Here is an 18,773-nt window from a genome sequence, read left to right as displayed (position 1 = left end):
TTTTTTAAATTTTATTTATTTATTTGACAGAGAGAGATCACAAGTAGGCAGAGAGGCAGGCAGAGAGAGTGAGAGTGAAGCAGGCTCCCTGCCGAGCAGAGAGCCCGATGCGGGACTCGATCCCAGGACCCCGAGATCATGACCCGAGCCGAAGGCAGCGGCCTAAACCACTGAGCCACCCAGGTGCCCAAAAGCATTCTTTATTTTTGAGAGCAGTTATGTGTATTAACCTTTTTTATCTTATACATTTTTATTTTAAAGCACACTATATTTTAAACAAAATATTCAAATTAGAATCACATTGTGCTTTCTCACTTAAAAGCTATGCTTCCTTATGTATCATAGTTGGGCTTAAGGGTTATTTTAAATCACAGTATCATAGCATCCAAAATCTTTAGTACTTATGTTAAATGAACAATAAATTGTATTTCAAATTTTGAATAGAAGAATTGTCTTCATGTAGTCCAACTAACAAAATTTATTTTATTGGAAAGTGCAAGATATTTAATAAAATTTGTTGAAAAATAATAGGTTGACAGTCAAATCTAACACCCTATTAATCCAAAGGCCAGGTGAAATGCAAATCTATTCTAGTAGTAGTATTTATTATATTTGCAAAGTGGCAATTTTACTTAGCAAATACATAGTTTCAAAATGATGAGATGACTCATAAGAATATTAAAATAACATTACTCTTTCATGCTTTAAAAAGTGGGAATTATTCAGAGTGATATGCAGACCATGACTATTTTAAAGAAAAGATTTTTTTGGTCCTATTAAATATGTTCAAAAAAATTATTCTTCACATTTTAATGTGTTTTCTGTAGAGATTTCATGAGTTTAATGATGCTCATTTATGTAATAATTATAATAATAAGAATTTTCATAGAATCCCCAGAAAGCTAAGTAATTTCTTCTCTGCTACAATTAGTTGTAGTTAAACTCCTGATTCCAAGTAAGTGAAACTATTCTTTCTGTCAATATATCAGATATCTCTTGATTTATTTTTACCACACTAAGGATGCTTTGCCTGTCTTTTTGAAGTCTTTTACGAAGATAATTTCTTTACTCTGTACTTTCATGCTCATCTAGGAAAATTCCCAAACAATACCTGAGATTTGTGAGATGATGCAGCTACAGCCAACATCCTCTCCTTTCCCCATATACCCTCCACATTGCCATTAGCATGATGAAAAAGTAAAAGTGCAAATCCGATCTCATTCCTTCTCTTCCAGTATCTCTTCTTCCCATGTGAAGAAGCCTACTTACCTAAGTTTCCATGCTCATTTCCTGCTACTCTCTCACAAGAAACTGACTCTCTGTAGTACCCTTTTATGTCACAGCTATCTGATGTCCCCACTGTTCCTGAGGCCCTTCCTCTCCCTAGGCATAGCTTTCCCTCTATTGTTATTCCACTATGATATCTCAATTGGCATGGTCATTACAAGATCCTATGATATTCCAGTTTCATATCTGTCTTTTCTGAGCTTCTTGAGGGGCGGAGTCATGCCTAATTGGTTTTTATATCTCTGTGGTTTCTATGTACTTGGAAATGTGTTTGAATGACTGTTTTACAACTAAATGATACCATACACACACACCCCCCCCACATATATACACATATACATATCTACAGACATATGTAAGTGTGTTTATGGGTGTATATGTATATATATTGTATTTAGTTATATAAAATATACAGTGGTTCCTGAAAATTTGCTTGAACTGTCTGTAAATAGTTACTCTATTGCATCTTTGAAAAGTGTCTTGGGAAAAGAAGGGTTTTATGTTAGAGCATTTCATTCAAAATATGTATGACTGATTATAGTGACTCCTGTCTTAGGAATGTGTTAAAAACTGTTAATTTTTATCTGAAAATGTGAGCCTGGTAATGGGTATTATGGAGGGCAGGGATTGCATGGAGTACTGGGGGTTACATGCAAACAATGAATCATGGAACACTGTATCGAAAACTAATGATGTACTGTATGGTGACTAACATAACAGAATTAAAAAAAAGTTAAAAAAGAAAAAGGAAAATGTGGGTAATCAGCATAAGAAAGTGATTAGGTATTAACAGCCATAGAGATTTCTAGGAATCACTTACAACCATGTCAGTGCAAGCTCTGAGCTATTTGACAGAAGTAAAGCGGATAATTACACTATTATTACACAATACAGGTGAATTTGTTGAAACTGAAAACATTTACAGTGTTGAAATTCTGAATGCATTTGAGAAGACATGAGGGGGCATCTTTCTGACAAGGGCTCACAGGCTCGTTGCCCTGATAAGCCAGTTAGCTTTGTAGGATGGGAAGAGCTATTTTGTTACCACAAATGAACAAGCAGAGACAGTTAGAAGGGAGGGGTGGGTGGTTACCAGCAATCTATTACCCTTCCTGGAAAAACAACACAAAATGTTTTTTTCTGATGGCACTGCACTAGTCTCAATACATTTGCATAAAAGGTGATAAATTATGAGCTTTTTGCTCTTCCATTCAAGTTTGAAAATTTAACAACAATAACCACGTTTGTTGATTCCATTTTCATAGCTTCATGAGCTATTTGCTAAGATTTTGAAATACAGTAAATTTGGATGAGGGATTGGAAGTATCTTGTAAAATAGATTAAAAAAATTCATTTCAGGGACGCCTGGGTGGCTCAGTTGGTTAAGCAGCTGCCTTCGGCTCAGGTCATGATCCCAGGGTCCTGGGATCGGGTCCCGCATCTGGCTCCTTGCTCAGCGGGGAGCCTGCTTCTCCCTCTGCCTCTGCCTGCCTCTCTGTCTGCCTGTGCTCACTCTCTGACAAATAAATAAATAAAAATCTTAAAAAAAAATTCATTTCATTATTCAATTATGCAAAAAAGGTTATAGGAAAAATAAATGATTCATTATGTGGAGAAATAGAGACAATTAATAATCAACAATTCAAGATGAAATCATGCCTCTGACTTTGAATGAAATGAGACTGAAATAAAGAAATGAAATTAAATAAGCTAGGAAAAAAATTAAGTCAACAAAGCAACCAAGTTCTCACCCTCCTACATGGGTAAGAGTAATTCATTCACATAATATAATGGAAGGAAATGTACCCAATGAAACTGTAACAGATGCTGTGACATGCCACCCAGATCCCTTCTGCACAAAAGACTTATTCTTTTGCTTATTGGAAATGCGGCTGGCAGATAGCCCTACGCAGTTGCCCTTTCTGGAACAGCTCTAGGTGAAAAGAATTGCTTCGTCAAAGGTTGCATCCTTTTCTACACTAGGCTGCATTCAATAACTGGTCAGTTCAGAGAAATAAAGGCTAGACCCCCGCCACCATCACTCAGGAAAACTCTGCAGGGCCACAAGGCGTTCAGAAGACCAAGGTCTGGTGAGGTTTTTATTTGACACTAAATCATAGCCCAACTCTGCTTCCTTCCCATTTCCTCCAATAGTACTGACTGTAAGAGCACTCCCTAAAACTTCTTGCACACTAGTTTCTATTTCAAAGTCTACTTCTCAGAAAAAGCAATCTACAACTCTTGATACCAGAAGTGACCTGAGAAAGCAAATACTAAGATTTTGAAGTTGGATCACCTCAAAAGAGGCTGCTAATAAGGAAATTTTGAACCATATGGGGGAAAAAGAGAGGCAAACCAAGAAAGAAACTCTTAAATAAAGAGAACAAACTGAGGGTTACTGGAAGGAAGTGGGTGGGTCATGGGTTAAACGGGTGGTGGGTATTAAGGAAGGTACTTGTTGAGACAGCAATGGGTGTTGTATGTAAGTGATCAATCATTAAGTTCTACTCCTGAAACCAGTATTATACTGTATGTTAACTAAGTGGAATACTTATTTCTTCATTTATTTATTTATATTAAATATTTTATCTATTTATTTGTCAGAGAGAGAGAGAGAGAGAGAGAAAGAGAGAGAGAACAAGCAGGAGGAATGGCAGGCAGAGGCAGAAACAGGCTCCCTGCTGAGCAAGGAGCCTGATGTGGGATTCAATCCCAGGATCCTGGGATCATGAACTGAGCCAAAGGCAGACGCATAACCAACTGAGCCACCAGGCATCCCATTAACTAAGTGGAATTTAAATAAAAACTTAAAAACAAAAAAAAAAAGAAGAGCAACCCTTATGTATAGACTTATGAGTAAAGTAGAAATTAAAAAAAAAAAAAAAGCAGAAATAAAAAAAGTCAGTCTCCACTGATGTTAAAGGACTGTTAAAGGGCTTTAACTGTATCTTATACGCATTTCTGTCTCCTGAGTTGTTTCATTTTTAAGAGAATTCTTAATTTTCCAACATGATGGGATCCTACTCAGGAGATTTGGGTTAGAGAAGAAACCTTAGTTTTGTTCACAAAAATAGTGGCTAGACATTTAAAATCAAATTCAACTTGACAGTAATTTATTTCTCAAGTGGCATGACTCAATCAAGGTGATGAATGCTCTAAAATTTATGAGTAGCACCTGTTGGTATCTCTGACAATGGCTACATCAGATCGAACTGCAAACGCAATACATATGGGCAGAAAAGTTGAGTAGATTATTCCTTTTGTAAATCCATGGGCAGGACAGTTTAGCATACAAAATGAGTTATATAAAATGATTTAAACTCAAAGGAGGGCCAAGATGGTGGAGAAGTAGGACACCCTGTTTCAACTGGTCCCCTAAAGTGATCTAAATATCTACCAGAACAATCTGAACACCCATGAAATCAGCCTGAGATGTAGAATTACATACTTCTGGATCTCTACGGGGCAGAAGACACCAGTGGAGAGGTAAAGCGGAGTGAAACTTGGACTGATATCGGAGGATAAACAAAAGGGGAGGAAGCCACCAGAAGGGACCCACTGGAAAGTAATACTCCAGTACAAAAGTGCCCTGTGACTGGGGACCAGCATTAACTTGGAGACTGGTTAAAAGCACTCAAAAAGAGCAAAAGATCTTAAGGGGCAACTGGTGGAACTGGATGGTCCCGGGCACAGGCCTTAGCCCACAGACTGAGGATGGCCACCACCCAGCAACCACACATGCCAGAGAGACTGTGGCAGAACCTCGAGTTCCTAGTACCTCAGCTCCCAGGGTTGTGGGGCTTGCACCACCACTTGGCTGAGTGCACTCCTGCCCCCTCATGACGGAGTTTGGTGGTCGCTTTCTAGAACCACATCCTTTTGCGCTCTGCCCGTACTGCATTACCCGGGTCTGAACCATACCTCCACATGCGTCAGAGAGCGCTCTGTGTGGGTGCTAGCTGGCGGTCTCTATGACTGGCCGAAGGTCTGGACGCTCACAGCCTGCACCTGAAGGAACTCAGCACGTTCTCTAGCCGGGATCCCTCAGGGGCAGCGACCTGAGAAACCATGAGGTCTGGACCCCAGACAGTAGCCCCGGCAAAGGCAGCCACCAGAAGCAGGCTCTCTGGACCAATATCACTCCTGGTTTTAGTGGCATAGGGTTGAAGAAACAAGTGGGTGCTTCGGGCGACCACTGAGATGGTGGTTGGTTGCGTGTACTGCCTGTGGGAGGTTGCACGGTTCAGCGGAGTTTTGCAGAAGGGGAGTCTGTGTCTTCTGGACAACCCTGAGGGGAGCTGACTGAGGCTTCTCTCTGAGGCAGAGGTCTGGGTGCACTTTGCTTTCCATTATACCTCCAAAAAGCAGCAAAAAGCTGCCAAAGAACAAAAACCTCCAGAGAACAAAAGCCTGAAAAACCTGTTTCTACAGAGCCCAGTCCCTTGATATGGGGAAGGAGGACTCAACCCAAGAAGAATGCATGAAAAACAACCACCACAGGGTTCCCATAAAACTGTAAAACCCCAACATCAGGGGAAAACAATATATTAAGCTCCTGGTATTGCCTTAAAACCTGTATATTTCATAGATACAATTTTTATTTTTAATTCGTTCTATTCTTGTTCATTTAAAATTTTTTAACCTACTTACCATTACAACTACAGGTTTAATACAATATACTTCATAAAAACCTTTTAACTTGAACTTTCTTCATACATATACCTCCATTTTTCTTTTTCTTTTCTTTTCTTTTTTTTTGATATACACACAGATATAAGCTTCAAGGTAATCCTCTTTCCCTAATCAACACTACCCCTATATATTAAACAGTTTTATTCTCCTTTCCTCTCTGGAAGTTGAGACCTTTAACAAAGATACCAAGATACACCCAGGAAGAATCAAAATAACCTTCCTCACCCACAAGGAGGGTTTATAACCACCCTCCCATCTTTTTCTTTTGTCAGTGTTTCTGTGTATTGGTTTTTGTTCTGGTATTATATAAATCTTATCCTTGGGGTTCATTTTGGCTGGGTTCTTTTTTTTTTTTCTCTTGTCATTTACTTTGGTCAGTCTTTTTGTTTGTCCGTTTTTGTCTACCTTATAAATCTTACTTTTGGGGCTCCTTCTGACTGGGTCTTCTCTTTTCTCTCTCTTTTCATCTTTTTTCTTTCTTTTTGGTAGTGACTTCTGATTGCTCTGAAGTGTTCCAGGGTGCACTTTGCCTGGACTGTAGTTGATACATTCACCTATACATCCCTTCAACTATGTCTCACTAAAATGACTAGGAGGAACAACAAACAGAGGGAAAATTCAGAGACTGTGCCCTCTCTTTCAGAACTATTGGATATGGACATAAACAGTATGTTGGAAAGGGAATTCAGGGTAACAATTATCCAGGCAATGGCTAGGTTGGAGAAAACCATTAGTGACAACATAGAATCTCTAAGGACAGGAGTGAGAGCTGACCTGGCAGAAGTTAAAAATGCTATCAGTGAGATCCAATCCAATCTAAATACTCTAACAGCTAGGATAACCAAGGCAGAAGATCGAATTAGTGATCTAGAAACAAACTGATAGAAAAGAAGGATCAGGAGGAGGCCTGGAACAAACAGCTTAGAAACTATGAAAACGGAATTAGGGAAATAAATGATGCCATGAAACATTCCAAAGTCAGAATTATTGGGATCCCTGAGTGGGGTGGAGAAAGAGAGAAGACTAGAAGATATAGTTGAACAAATTCTGGATGAAAATTTCCCTAGTCTGGGGAATGGAACCAGCATTTGTGTCCTAGAGGCAGAAAGGACACCCCTCCAAGATCAACGAATCTAGAAACACCTCGAGACACTTGATTGTGAGACTGACAAATCATAATTTGAGACAAGAGCTTCTGAGGGCAGTGAGGGGATTCCTTACATAGAGAGAAAGGTCCATCAGAATAACCTGTTCACAGAAACCTGGCAAGCCAAAAAGGCTGGCAAGACATATTCAGGGCACTAAATGAGAAGAGCATGCAGTCAAGAATACTTTATCCAGCAAGGCTGACATTCAAAATGGTTGGAGAGATAAAGAGCTTCCAAAACTGGCAAGGTTTGGAAGAGTTTGTGACCACCAAGCCGGCACTACAAGAAACTGGCAAGGTTTGGAAGAGTATGTGACCACCAAGCCGGCACTACAAGAAATGTTAAGGGTTTCTATAAAAGAAGAAAGAACCAAAGAGTGACAGAGAACAGAAATTTACAGAGACAATCTATAGAAACAAGGACTTCTCAGGCAATATGATGTCAATAAAAACGTATCTTTCAATAATCACTCTCAACGTGAACAGCCTAAATGTTGCCATGAAACGGCAGAGTGTTGCAGAACTGGATAAAACAACAGGACCCATCCGTATGCTCTCTACAAGAGATACACTTGGAACCTAAAGATACATCCAGACTGAAAGTGAAGGAATGGAGAAGCATTGTTCATGCCAACGGGCCTCAAAAGAAAGCTGGGGTAGGGATTCTCATATTAGATAAATTAGATTTTAAACTAAAGACTGTAGTCAGAGATACAGAAGGACACTACATCATTCTTAAAGGGTCTATCCACCACGAAGATCTTACAATTGTAAATATTTATGTCCCCAATATGGGAGCAGTCATGTGTTAATCAAAATAAAGAGTCACACTGACATGAACACATTAATTGTAGGGGATCTTAACACCACTCTCAGCAACAGAGAGATCATCTAAGCAGAAAATCAACAAAGAAACAAGAGCACTGAATGACACATTGGAGCATGTGGACTTCATAGATATTTACAGAACATTCCACCCTGAAACAACAGAATATTCATTCTTCTTGAGGGCACATGGAATCTTCTGAACAGACCATTTACTGGGTCACAAATCAGGGGTCAACCGATACCGAAAGAACGAGATTACTCCCTGCGTATTCTCAGACCACAATGCTTTGAAACTGGAACTCAACCACAAGAAAAAGTCTCGAAGAAATTCAAACACCTGGAAGCTAAAGACCACCTTGCTTAAGAATGTTTGAATCAACCAGGAAATCAAAGAAATTAAACAATTCATGGAAACCAATGAGAATGAAGACACATCGGTCCAAAAACCTATGGGATACGGCAAAGGTGGTCCTAAGGGGGAAATACATAGTCATGCAAGCCTCACTCAAAAAAATTGAAAAATCCAGAATACACCAGGCTCTCTTTACACCTTAAAAAAATCGACAACAAATTACGCCAACCCCACGCAAAAGGAGGTAAATAATCAAGGTTAGAGCAGACATCAATGAGATAGAAACTAGAGATGTAGTAGAACATATCAAAGAAACTAGAAGCTGGTTCTTTGAAAGAATCAATAAGATCGATAAACCACTGGCCAAACTAATCCAAAGGAAAAGAGAGAGGACCCAAATTAATAAAATTATGAATGAAAGGGGAGAGATCATGACTAACACCAAGGAAATAGAAATAACCACCAGAAAGTATTACCAACAGTTATATGTCAATAAGTTAAGCAATCTAGAAGAAATGGATGCATTCCTGGGAACCTATAAACTTCCACGACTGAATCTGGAAGAAACTGACAACCTGAATAGACCAATATCTAGTAACGAGACTGAAGAAGTGATCAAAACCCTCCCAAAAAACAAGACCTCAGGACCTGACAGATTCCCTGGGGAATTCTACCAAACATCCAAGGAAGAAAAAATACCTATTCTCCTGAAGCTGTTTCAAAAAATAGAGACAGAAGGAAAACTTCCAGACTCTTTCCATGAAGCCAGCATTACCCAGATCCCAAAACCAGGTAAAGATCCCATCAAAAAGGAGAACTTCAGGCCAATACCCCTGATGAACATGGATGCCAATATTCTCAACAACATCCTAGCTATTAGGATCCAACAGTACATGAAAAAGATTATCCACCATGACCAGGTGGGATTTATCCCTTGGCTGCCAGGGTGGTTCAACATTTGCAAGTCTATCAATGTGACAGAACAAATCAAAAAGAGAAGAGAGAAGAATCACACGGTCTTCTCAATTGAGGCAGAAAAAGCATTTGACAAGATACAGCATCCACTCCTGATTAAAACACTTCAAAGTACAGGGATAGAGGGAACATTCCTCAACTTAATGAAATCTACCTATGAAAAACCCACAGCGAATATCATTCTCAATGGGGAAAAGCTGACAGCCTTCCCTTTGAGATCAAGAACACGATAAGGATGCCCACTCTCGCCACTGTTGTTCAGCATAGTACTAGAAGTCCTAGCAACAGCAATCAGACAACAAAAAGAAATAAAAGGTATTCAACTTGGCAAAGAAGAAGTCAAACTCTCTCTCTTTGCAGATGACATGATACTTTATATGGAAAACCCAAAAGACTCCACCCCCAAACTCCTAGAATTCATACAGCAATTCAGTTATGTGGCAGGATACAAAATCAATACACAGAAATCATCTGCTTTCTTATACACTAACAATGAAAATATAGAAAGGGAAATTAGAGAATTGATTCCATTTACTATAGCAACAAAAACTGTAAGATACCTGGGAATAAACCTAACCAAAGAGGTAAAGGATCTGTACTCGAGGAACTACAGAACACTCATGAAAGAAACCGAAGAAGACATAAAAAGATGCAAAAGCATTCCATGCTCATGGATCGGAAGAATAAACCTTGTTAAAATGTCTATGCTGCCTAGAGCCATCTATACTTTCAATGCCATCCTGATCAAAATTCCACCGGCATTTTTCAAAGAGCTGGAAGAAACAACCCTAAAATTTGTATGGAACCAGAGAAGACCCCGAATTGCTAAGGAAATTCTGAAAAAGAAAAACAAAACTGGGGGCATCATGTTGCCTGATTTCAAGCTTTACTACAAAGCTTTGATCACCAGCACAGCATGGTACTGGCATAAAAACATAGACCAGTGGAACAGAGTAGAGAGCCCAGATATGGACCTGCAACTCTATGGTCAACTAATCTTCGACAAAGCAGGAAAAAATATACAGTGGAAAAAAGACAGTCTCTTCAATAAGTGGTGCTGCGAAACTGGACGTCTATGAATAGAAGAATGAAATTCGATCATTCTCTTTCACCATTTACAACGATAAATTCAAAATGGATAAAAGGTCTCAATGTGAGGCAGGAATGTTATCAAAATCCTACAGGAGAACATAGGCCGTAACCTCTTCGAAATTGGCCATAGCAACTTCTTTCAAGACATGTCTCCAGGGGTGCCTGAGTGGCTCAGTTGTTAAGCAACTGCCTTCGGCTCAGGTCATGATCCCAGGGTCCTGGGATCAAGCTCTGCATCGGGGTCTCTGCTCCGCGGGGGTCTGCTTTTCCCTCTCCCACTCCCTCTGCTGTGTTCTCTGTCTAGCTGTGTCTCTCTCTGTCAAATAAAAAAAAAATCTTCAAAAAAAAGGACACATCTCCAAAGGCAAAGGAAACAAAAGCGAAAATGAACTTTTTGGACTTCCTCAAGATCAAAAGCTTCTGCACAGCAAAGGAAACAGTCAACAAAACAAAGAGGCAGGCCATGGAATGGGAAAAGATATTTGCAAATGACACTATAGACAAAGGGCTGATATCAAGATCTATAAAGAACTCCTCAAACTCAACAGCCACAAAACGGATAATCATATCAAAAAATGGGAAGAAGATAGAAAAAGACACCTCTCCAAAGGAGACATACAAATGGCTAACAGACACATGAAAATATGGTCATCATCATTAGGCATCAGGGAGATTCAAATCAAAACCACATTGAGATACCACCTTACAGCAGTTAGAATGGCCAAAATCAACAAGACAGGAAACAACAAGTGTTGGAGAGGATGTGGAGAAAGGGGAACCCTCTTACACTGTTGGTGGGAATGCAAGTTGGTGCAGCTGCTTTGGCAAAATAGTGTGGAGATTCCTTAAGAAATTAAAAATAGAGCTTCCCTATGACCCTGTAATTATACTACTGGGTACTTACCCCAAAGATACAGATATAGCGAACAGAAGGGCCATCTGTACCCCAATGTTCGTAACAGCAATGGCCACAGTTGCCAAACTGTGGAAAGAGCCAAGATGCCCTTTAACAGACAAAAGGATAAAGATGATATGGTCCATATATACAATGGCGTATTATGTATGCCTCCATCGGAAGGATGAATACCCAACTTTTGTATCAACATGGATGGGACTGGAGGAGATTATGCTAAGTGAAATAAGTCAAGCAGAGAGAGTCAATTATCATATGTCTTCACTTACTTGTGAAGCATAAGGAATAACATGGAGGACATTGGGAGAAGGAGAGGAGAGTGAGTTGGGGGAAATCGGAGGGGGAAACCATGAGAGACTGTGAACACTGAGAAACAAATGGAGGGTTTCCGAGGGGAGGTGGGTGGGAGGTTGGGTGAGCCTGGTGGTGGGTATTAAGGAGGGCATATATTGCATGGAGCACTGGGTGTGCTGCATAAACAATTAATCTTGGAACACTGAAAAAAAAAATACAATGATTTAAACTCATAGTCACTCAAAAGGAAACTTCTAACAGTAGGCAGTTATGCCCCACCCTGTTTTTGAACTCTTCGTTTGCGTGCTGCTTTCTTCATACCTGGTATCAGTCTCCTTCTAAGCACCAGAGAGGAACTTTCTACTCACTAGGATAACAGTGGCCTTAATGAGAGAATCTGTCTACATGGTTTCTATGTTTCACATTAGTGTAACATCCTGGACGGGAATATTTTTGCTGTATCTAGAGCAATGTAGTGATAAAATGCTTCAAGTGTAATAAATTCCAGTAAGTTGGAAAAAGTAAAGCGAAGTATTAACCTCTCTGGGCTTCATTTCCTTGCCTATAAAATGATGTGGTTAAACTAAATGATCTTTAAGATTTCTTTCATATCATATCCACCCACTCGTTCAACATCTTTTTAGCATCTCCTATGTGCTTGGCACTCAGATATTGGAGAAACACAAATGAGGTATGCTCCTTTCCTTTGAGTAACTTTGTGAGGGAGACAGATGTGGAAACAGACAAGTATCATATGGCAATGGCTCTGCTAGAATTACAACCGTGTGTGATGGGAAGTACTGCTTAGATGTATTCACAAGAAGGTGATGTCTGTGTGGTCAGAAACTTAACAGGCAACTACTTTCAGAAGTTATAATACTCTTATCAGTGACTTGCTAATACTATCAACACATATTTTATAGCATATAAAACTCCACACACACACAGAGTAAGTTAAAACCAATCAAATCATTAAGAAACTTTAAGTTATAGCAACTGATTAAAATAATGAGACACACTCATGGCCTCTCCCTCATTCAGAAACAAGTATTAGGTAAAGCTTATCTTACTGGTGTAACGTACATCCCAAGAACACTTGACAATTATAAAAACGGCTCATATTCCCATTTTAGCTATACAAAATCTGAAGTTAATGATAATTCTGTAGAAGGAAATATTTTGTCAAGAATAAGGAACTGATTAAAGTAGTCCCCAAACCTCACATGTGACATTATAAATGTATTTCTCATGAAGCAGAAACAAGTACAGTATGATTAAGCATAAAAATTAAATGGATATTAAATGTATTAAAGTTTCCTTTCAAATAGCTACATGAAATAATTTAAAAAACTTAATGTTAACTCCAAAAGTACATCTTTAATGATATGGAAAGTGGACAGCTTGTAATGCAAATAGTAAACCTTATAGTGTCTATTAAACCTCTAATTAACCTTCTTTTAAATCTGTCTTCTCTGCTGTTAGAATAGGAGAATGTTATTTATAGGTTATGTTAAGAGTGTTCACATCAATAAGAAGAGATTTAACCTTTCTTTTTTAATGTCAAAGGGTCTTACATGAGAATCAGAACTTCATCATTTAAAACTGAAAATCTAATTAAAATACTGTGCCAAAAATAAGAAAAGAAAAGGCTTGTTAAGCCAGATAGGGAAGTTCTAGTGATGCTTTGTAAATCTGTCATATTTACTTATAGAATAATCTCTAACATTTCCAAAATAATCCCATACAGCATCCATTATGAAACTTCATCCTGAAAATGCTCTATCAGAAAAGACAAACAACTAAATTCAAGCCCATAGGCTTAAACAAAAATCACAATTTGGCACTAGGATGGACTCCTTTTAGGTTGGCAAATGCCTACTAAATGTGAAAGTTCTATCTCTGTATGGCAGCATGAGAAGCTAGTGCCACAGACCTGCTCCCCAGCAAAACAAGCACAACTGGCAAAAATCATCTAAAAAAACCCATTTTAAGTCTGTGAACATTGTTGTAATCCTATAGCAGATGAAGAAATAGGTCTTCAAAAAAAGAAAAAGAAAAAAAATATATATGCAAACTCAGTAAGAATAGTGAGAATCTGAGGCGTAAGCACCACAACCACCTCTCTTCCTGTCTCTCCTAGCTCAGTGTGATTGAAACTCTGCTTTAGGCGGGTATAGCCAAAACAGAGAGTTCCTTTCTCCCCAGCTACCAATCAAACTATTCCTCTATGCCAATCTTTTCTTCTAGAGTAACTAAGAGTTATGGCACGTATTTCAGAGAGGCAGGTGCCTGCAGTTTTCAGCCCCACCCCCCAGCAATGTGTTGCAGAGGCTAAACTTCAAGTGAGTAGAGCTGAGATATCAGGGACTCTCTTCTTCAGCTCAGCCCCCACTCATAGGATGGAGGATCTTCCTTAGGCACAGTGCATTTTAAAATAGTGGTGATCATCAGCATCCTAGCTTATTTGTAGGTTGTTGGTTCCATGCCAGTGAGTAAGCTAAGAAGATGAGAAGCTACCACCCTCAACCTGTGCTCTCCTAGAGCAGGTAGGTGTGTCATGCAAAGAAGTACCTCACTGTCCTGGCTCCCAGGTTTGGAGCCATGGATCAAGGATTTTACCCAGGAGGAGAGGCAGGCTGTTCACACAGAGCTCCCAAGCTCTTGTCTAAGGAACTGACTCTATTTGAAACAGAAAGTTGGGAAGTTCAAGACTAAGGGCAAAATCAAAACTAATGAAAGAAAAACAATTAGAGGAGGCTGTCAGCTTCATGAAAGAAATATCCTAAATGACAGACTGGAAAGAACTAAGGAATGAGAACTTAGCTGAGAGAACTAAGGAAAGAAGAAATAAGAACCTGGCTGGGGTCTAAGTAACCTAAAACACTGACCTAAAAATTTAATCTGCAAAGGAGTCCAAACTTAATTATATCAGATTATGGAGCAATTTATGCCCAAGGTATTGTTGAAAATAATAGAGCGATGAGCTGGTAGTTAACATAACAGTTGAGTGTGATCAGGGAAAGAGAAAAAAAGAGTCCCACTAAAACTACTGTCATCCAGGGTGACTGTGCACACATCCAAAGCTGTAGCCTCTGAGGAACATCAGCTGACCAGAAGAGGGAAAAGAAACAAAACAATACATAGAGAGAAGCAGAGCTATAAAAGTAGTGGCACTGTCATTTTAGGACTGGAGCTTAGATGCTCAGGAAGTAATATGGGAGGTCACCTGGTCCCCAGAGTTTCCTGGATCTCTAACAACAGCCACGGACACATCCACCTACTGTATCTGCTCCTTTTCTGACTACATCATATACTTCAGGTTGCCTGAGCCTTTATTCCTCCAGCATAATTAGATGATCAGTAGTGTAATAATATGCAGTACACACAATACACTATCCAAAGGGCTGTGCTGATGTTGAAATGTTCTGAGAGTTCAAGAGAAGGTCCTTAGAAGACTGGAGAGATCCTGCAAGAATGAGAGGCAAAGAGGAAATGGGCAAGTTTCATAGTGCTTACAGGATTATCTTTTCAAGTTTATTCACAGGTAAGAGTGACTAAAGACAAGAGGATTCTGGGAAGATGGTGGAGTAGGAAGCACCAAGAATCTGTCTCCCCACCAAGGACAATAATTGCACTGGCAGAATCTGCCTCATGTAATTATTTTGGAATTCTGTAGTCTATCAAAGGCTTTGCAATTTCCACAGGAAGACACTGTTGGTAAACTACACTTAATTTTGGTCTACTTCAGCTCTTAGCTCCTAGCTCCTAGTATCAGCAACCCACCCCTCATCCCCAGTTCCACAGAAGGCAGTGTGCACAAGCTGGTGTGGGCACAGAGAGCTTTGTCCTCCAAATACTGAGGATCTATTCTCTAATCACTGACTGCTAATTCTGAGGTACAGGCAAACAGGACAGCAGCAATTGTTGTTGTACGTCTCTCACTGTTGCACCCTGCACTACCAGCAAATATAACTTCCAAGGGATTTAAAGGGCTGGTCCCCTGAGCTCCATTTTTCTCTTTTTCCCAATTTAGGAACCAGACATTAAAAACTAGGACATTAAAGAGCAATTGAATATATGGGAAAAATTAGAAAGTGACCACACTTGCTCAGGAAAAGGCACAGGTCCAGAAAAGACCTGAGAAGACCTTAAGTTTATAACTCAGGGTGTCTCTTGGCACTGAGAGAGCCTACAATAAACAACAACCAGTAAGTTCTGGGGAAGGAAGAGAATCTAATTTCAAGATTTAAAACATTATTAGATTCAAATGTCCAGTGTTCAATAAGAAATCACAGTGCATACAAAGAAAAAGTAAAGTACAGCCCATTCAAAGGAAAATAAAATCAACAGAAACTGTCCCTGAAAAAGACCTAGTGGCAGATCTAGTAGACAAAGACTTTCAAACAATCATCTTAAAGAGATCAAAGAACAATAGGAAGACGTGCAGAAAGTCAATAAAACAATGTTTGAGCAAAACAGAAATATCAATAAAGATCTAGAAAACCTAAAAAGAAACCATGATTAAATATTAGAGTGAAAAAGTATAGTAAATGAATGAAACATCTGCCAGAGGAAATTAAAGACAGATTTTAGCAGGCAGAGGAAAAAATAAAGCAGTAAACTTGAAAGAACACTGGAAATTACTGAGTCTAGAACAGAGAGATAAAAGACTGAAGAAAAAGGCACAGTCCCTAAGGGGCCTGTGGGACACTGTGGGAGTCTCACAAGGAGAAGAAAGGGGTATAGAGAAAATGAAGAACTAATGACTGAAAGTTTCCTTAATTTGATGAAATACATGAATATAAATATCCAAGAAGCTCAATGAACTCTCAAAAAGATGAATTCAAGAAGAGCCACACCAAGACAATGTAATCAAAACTTTTATGACAAAGTTAGCAATTAATCACATAAAGAGGATCCTCAATAAGATTAAAATATTTTAAAAACACTGGAGGTCAAAAGGGCAGTGTACCAGTAAATTCAAACTGCTAGAAGAAAACAACTGTCAACCAAGAATCCTATAGGTAAGGAAATTCATGACCATTAGACCTACTCTGAAAAAGCCTCTCTAGGGAGTCTTTCAGGGGTAATGAAATAGCATTAGACAGTGACCTGAAGCCATATACTGAAATAAAAATATTAGTAAAAATAAATACAGCTAGTGTTTAATTTTTAAATATTTTAAAATTATTTTTTATAAGCTAGTGTTTTTTTTTTTCTCCCTAAGATTTTATTTATTTATTTGACAGAAACAGCAAGACAGGGAACATAAGCAGGAGGAGTTGGAGAGGGAGAAGCCGGCTTCCTGCTGAGCAGGGAGCGTGATGCAGGGCTCAGCCCCAGGACCCTGGGATCATGACCTGAGCCGAAGCCAGATGGTTAATGACTGAGCCACCCAGGAGCCCCTTTATAAGTTAGTGTTTCAAACAATGGTTTGTAACTCCACTTTTTTTTCTTTTTTAAAAATCTTTTTTAAAGATTTTATTTAGGGGTGCCTAAATAATACTACATTGTTAAAATGTGTACTACATTTTATGAATACTATATTGTTAAAAAAGTCATCTTTCCAAGAGCTAGTATCATTGTAACTTTGATTTAAAACATTATTTTGTTTTCTATATAATTTAGGAGACTAATGCATTTACAACAATTATTAATTTACATTTTTGGTCACATAATAAATAAAGATGCAATTTTGTGAGATCATCAACCTAAAGGGGTAAGAAAAGAGCAGTAAAGGAGCAGAGTTTTTCTGTTTTTGAAGTTAAACTGATATAAATTCACATTAGAGGAGTATAATTTTAGGATGTTAAATGTAATCACCGTGGTGACCACAACAGAACAGATACAAATGGTATACAGAAAGAAAGGAATTTAAATATTCCACAACAGAATATCAACTAAACACAAGAGAGTAATACAGGAAATGAGAGGCAAACAAAAGCTGTAACTCATACAGAAAACAATTGTAAAATGGTGGAACTAAGTCCCTTTTTATCAGTAATTACTTTAAATGTCAATTTAAAGATTAACTTCCCTATCAAAAGACAGAAATTCATAGAATGAATAAAAACATGACACAATGGTATGCTATACAAGAGACCCATGTTAGATCCAAAGTCACAAAAGAATTGAGAATAAAAGGACGGAAAAACATATTCAATGCAAATAATAACCAAAACTGAGGAGGAGTAGTTCTACTAACATTAGATAAAATACACTTTATACCAAAAAAGGTTTCAAATGATAAACATGGACATTATCTATTCTTAAAATGTGCAATACAGCAAGAAGCTATAGCAGTAACAGTTACACATTTCATAATGGATCAGCAAAATGTGAAATAAAATATGAAGTATTTCATATTTCAAAGTAAGAAGTAACACTTGACAGAATTGAAGGGAGAAATAGCCAGTTTTACTATGATAGTTGGGAGACTTCATTATCTCATTATCAATAATGGACAGGACAACCAGACAAGATAAAGAAATAAAGGACTTGAACAACAAAATAAACCAACTAGATCTAACAGACATGTACAGACCAAGCTACCAAAAACAACAACAACATATTCTTCTTATGTACAAGAGGGACATTTTATTGCAAATTAACTCTTTTTAAGTTTTAAAAGAGAGGTATCTTCTCTGAATACAAGGGCATGAAATTAGAAATCGACAGTAAAATTAAAATTAGAAAATTCATATATTTGTAGAAATTAAACAACACACTCTAAAAAAAAACAGTGGATCAAAAAAGAACTCACAAGTAAAATTTGTGAAGAAGAAATGAAAACAAAAACACTTATAAAACTTATAGGACACAGTGTAAAACACTTATGTTAAAAAGCAGAAACACTCTCTAAATCAACAACCTAACTTTACAACTTACAGCACTAGAAAAACAAACTAAATCCAAAGCTAACAGAAGAACGGAAATAATTTAAAAAAAAAGGAAATAATATAGATCAGAGTAGAGATACATAAAATAGGGAACAAAATAATAGAAAAAATCAATGAATCCAAAAATTGGTTCACAGAAAAGATTGAGAAAATTGGCAAACCTTTATCTAGATGGACTTCAAAAAAAAGAGAGAAGGCACAAATTACTAAAATCAGAAATGATCACGAGAACATTACTACCATGCCTATGAAAGTAAAGGATTATAAGAGAGCAGTATGAACCTAAACCATGAA

The 18,773-nt window shown here is 38.2% G+C and overlaps 1 protein-coding gene across 1 annotated transcript in view; it reads right to left on the bottom strand.

Moving 5' to 3' along the window:
- Positions 1-18,773, bottom strand: part of ITFG1 (integrin alpha FG-GAP repeat containing 1) — a 316,107-nt gene that overhangs the window by 219,656 nt on the left and 77,678 nt on the right. The gene's annotated exons all lie outside the window — the stretch shown is intronic.

The sequence above is a fragment of the Martes martes genome, assembly GCF_963455335.1.
Source record: "Martes martes genome assembly, chromosome: 17".
Taxonomy (NCBI): domain Eukaryota; kingdom Metazoa; phylum Chordata; class Mammalia; order Carnivora; family Mustelidae; genus Martes; species Martes martes.
The sequence above is the reverse complement of the archived record's forward strand: the minus strand, read 5'-3'. Positions and strand labels throughout refer to the sequence as shown.